The following is a 3,757-nucleotide window of genomic DNA, read 5'->3' on the forward strand; positions in this document are numbered from 1 at the left end:
TCAATAAATCTATGTTTACCAAATGGAAAATCATCCAGTTGAACTTGTATCAGCATGGAACACTCACAACAAGCAAATTATAAATGCACAATGTGAAGCTTCATATACTGGTCATTGTTAGGCAGCATTGTACTTACGAAATTCTATTAAATGATGCCGAATAATATGTTTACTGTACAACTACAGAACAATGCGTGTTATGCTTCATTGACATCAAATCGGCCAATGTGAGTATAATTAAAATAGGTCGAAAAATCGACACGAAGAATTCTTTCTTAAAGCTCGAATTTGCATAATTAATTTAAAATTATTTTGATACTGTAAGGAAACAATGTTTGTGCCCAATCAAAGTACAATAGAATCAGTTCACCTGAGTTTTTTAATAGCTTTGATGTTCATTTTTGCTCTCAGTTACGAAAAGACCGTTGGAAGGTAGAATGCTAACGAAGTAATTATAACAAATATATAGATGATGCTTTACTATGAAAGCTTCACGACACGCAAACCGATTTAATTATAAATTCATCAATTATAGAATAAATAAATATGGAAAATAAAATATACGGAAGCAGAGAGGCCTTTACGTTACTAATGGCCCGCGAAATAACCTAATAGCTTCAAAATACAAAAACATATATTACCATTAAAATTAATCACGATTTCCATATATTTGTGGGTTTTCTGCTGAATTTGTATCCATCTTGTTTTAAAGCGGAACGAAAGGTGGTACAGACTTTCGTAAATTTCCCACAGGAAAATTTTAAACAGTTTTGAGGTATTTTTAGCTCCTTTTAACTTTCCAAGAGTCAACCAATGTTTACTCCTGAATAATTTATGTGCCAACGGTCTGCAATTTGTGTCCGATTAAAACTGAATTATGAATAATAATGCTAACCGTCTAGTGCTTGAACAAAAACATCATTCCAGCTATTGATATTACGCAATGTTTAAAATATGCACAGAATAAAACAGCTCTAAAATTCGATATTTTCGTTTTAAGTACAATAAGCTTCTAGAACAAGAAGAGGTCCATTGCCATTGTAAAATATGTGAGATAACGTTAAAAATTGATATACTCAGAATCTGGTACTGTGCAATTTATAGAAAACGTACCTCAAATGCAGCAATTAATTTGGCGATCATAGACTGACTTTTGTCATCTGGTGATTTGCTATACATACAGGGTGATTCACATTTGGCATCATTCCTCTGGAGGTGTTGTCTGGCGCTGTTATAGGACTACAGCAAAAATGGTCAAAGAAATTAATTGTTATTAAAAACTGAGAAATTTCCAAAAAAATATATCAGAAATACGGCAGCAATGTTTTCAAGGTAATCTGCCTCATTAACATTGCGCAAATACCTGTTGCTTCGTCATTATTTAAAACTCCGGTAACCATGGAATTATACAGAGTGGCAATAAGGTAGACAAAGATAAATGGTAAATTCAACAAGATGCGGTGACTGCGGGACGTACTTTCGAAATGTCAACCTGTTCTCATAACCTCGAATTGGTTCAATGGTTAACTCCAAACAAGCTAGTGCCTGTGTAATCTCCTTATAATCCAGTCTTATCAAGCAGCTTCTCGTATACAGTTAATTAACTCCTGCTCCATTTGTATCTCCTTGTGCTGTGTGTATCGTACAAACGTCGTAGGAATGTAGCCCTTCCTCGGTATTTATTTGGTCCTTGGGAAAGTGTCAGTCAAGGCCCTGATTCGATTATGTCCAATACTTGTTCCTCTGTGTCTGGAACCCGAACATCGATTGTCGTCCACTATCTTCCTGGAATCACTTTCCTCGCCCTTTGTTGGCGTGAGTTCTTTCAGTTTCTGCTATGTTACTGTGGCATTTCCTCTGAACTAATTGCATGTCCGCAAATTCGTGAAAAGAAATTCAAGATAAGTCACAGTTTGACAAATTATTCTTATTATTAACAAGGGCTATCCACCTGTAACTATGTGTTAATGATAATGAACATCATTGCCGTTATTATATGTTATATGACTTTTCATCAAAAAATTGTAGAAGAGAACTTTTGTGATATTAAAAATTTTCGTAATTTGAAGCAAATATCGTAATTTTTCTTTTTGATTGCTTAAGTATTCCAATATGCTGCCAATTAAACATGGAACAATTTCTAAATAATGCTTAATAACAAACTTGAATTTCCATCTACAACTGTTAATATCTTCGCATCTAAAAAAAATTTTCAATATTTTTATCGTACTCCCCAAGTGAGCCTCTATCACCTCTTGAAAGGAATGACGCCAATTTTAAATCACCCTGTATATGATATATAAAATGAAACTGTAAATCTGATTTTTTGCATTATTTGACTTTAATTTGCCTGTTTAAGACAATGGTGAATTTCCTTCCTGCACGTAATATAACGTCATACATAGCTAGATATCAACCCAGAACGTCTCCAGTTTTGTCCAGATCAATCCGTTTCCCCCAGGTTGTCGCCGCATTATGGAAATGTCCTCTAACGCAAGTTTTCCTTCATTAATTTTCTTTAATATATTCAAAGCCACTACATGCCTTGAACTTGAGATTGGCATTCTACGATGGAAAGGATCTATTTACATTAAAATCAAAGCAACTTTATACAGATCACTGTAAACACGGGATATTAAGCTGCAATACAATTAACAGCAACAAAAATTATTAGTTAGTTACAAATTGACAGATAATATAAAATTTTACTACCATTTTTAAGATACCTAAATTTAATTAAAATTGACCCTTCCCTACTTGCTAAATTTTTCTCGTTAAACTGAATTTGTGAATCCGATACTAATCAAACAATTGAATCAGCTGGAAGAAGAAAATGCAAAACAAATATCAAATCTATACTAAAACGGTCGAACTTGACTGTTCATTGTCGTCAATGTTAATTTTTCCTTGATTAAATTCCTGAAATCGGACTTAAATTAATGGAAAAGGGAAATACTCTCCTTGTAATTCGTTTATCATTTCTTTTGTTACAGAAAAGTCTTATTGAGATCGAATGCTGATTTATGAAGTTCAGACCCCGTGCCCAAGTTAAATTACTTGAACCGATTTTCGATTGATAATGACTGCATTAAGTCAAGCATAACTTTGAGGACTATTAATATCTTCGGCGTTTAATTATGGAAGTTGCAACTGTTATGTTATTTTTACGATTTTTTCAGTAAAGAGACCAAAAACCCTGCAGTACGACTTAATAACAACAAAAGTTCGTTGGTTTCATTTGCACTAGTAGCAAAAAAACTATCCGTTGTACAATAAGATCCAATAACTTTTAATGAGACGCAATAGATATTTGACGAATATTTATATGATCTCTTTAACGGTGTTTCTCATATAATTTCACTATGATGTTTCTAATTTAAAATTCAAGCACGATATTTTACTTCAATACTTACACAGAATTTTTTGAATCGTCTTCAACAATTGATCTTGTCTCATGGAAAGTTTATGCATGGGTAATTTCTTTTTTAAAATATTTATGAGGATCATTTGCTAGTTTACATGCATAAATTTTGCTTTTCCAAATCTTTTTGAGAATAGAGGTTCTATTAGAAAGTACGAGAATAGCTCATATCGGTCCTCACTCATTTTTGCACACTCATGCCGCCAAATGAGTAAATAAATAGTCGTAGATCGGGAAATTGGAACTTTTTAGATGTGAATTTCGAAAATGAGATTGCATAGTGTGGCTTTATTTTGTGTAACTCTTGTGAAGCGCCGTAGGGCTGGAAAATTGGAG

At 33.2% G+C, this 3,757-nt stretch overlaps 1 long non-coding RNA gene across 1 annotated transcript; it reads right to left on the bottom strand.

Annotated features, from left to right (window-relative positions):
- Positions 1 to 616: 616 nt before the first annotated feature.
- Positions 617 to 1,144, bottom strand: LOC125503691. Its single transcript, XR_007281019.1, has 2 exons — positions 1,114 to 1,144; positions 617 to 904 (listed from the first exon to the last, which is right to left on the bottom strand). It is a non-coding gene; the product is annotated as an uncharacterized LOC125503691 (long non-coding RNA).
- Between the last annotated feature and the right edge of the window lie 2,613 nt (positions 1,145 to 3,757).

The sequence above is a fragment of the Dendroctonus ponderosae genome, unplaced genomic scaffold (assembly GCF_020466585.1).
Source record: "Dendroctonus ponderosae isolate FM_Combo_2020 unplaced genomic scaffold, Dpon_F_20191213v2 Dpon_F_20191213_236, whole genome shotgun sequence".
NCBI classification, from domain to species: domain Eukaryota; kingdom Metazoa; phylum Arthropoda; class Insecta; order Coleoptera; family Curculionidae; genus Dendroctonus; species Dendroctonus ponderosae.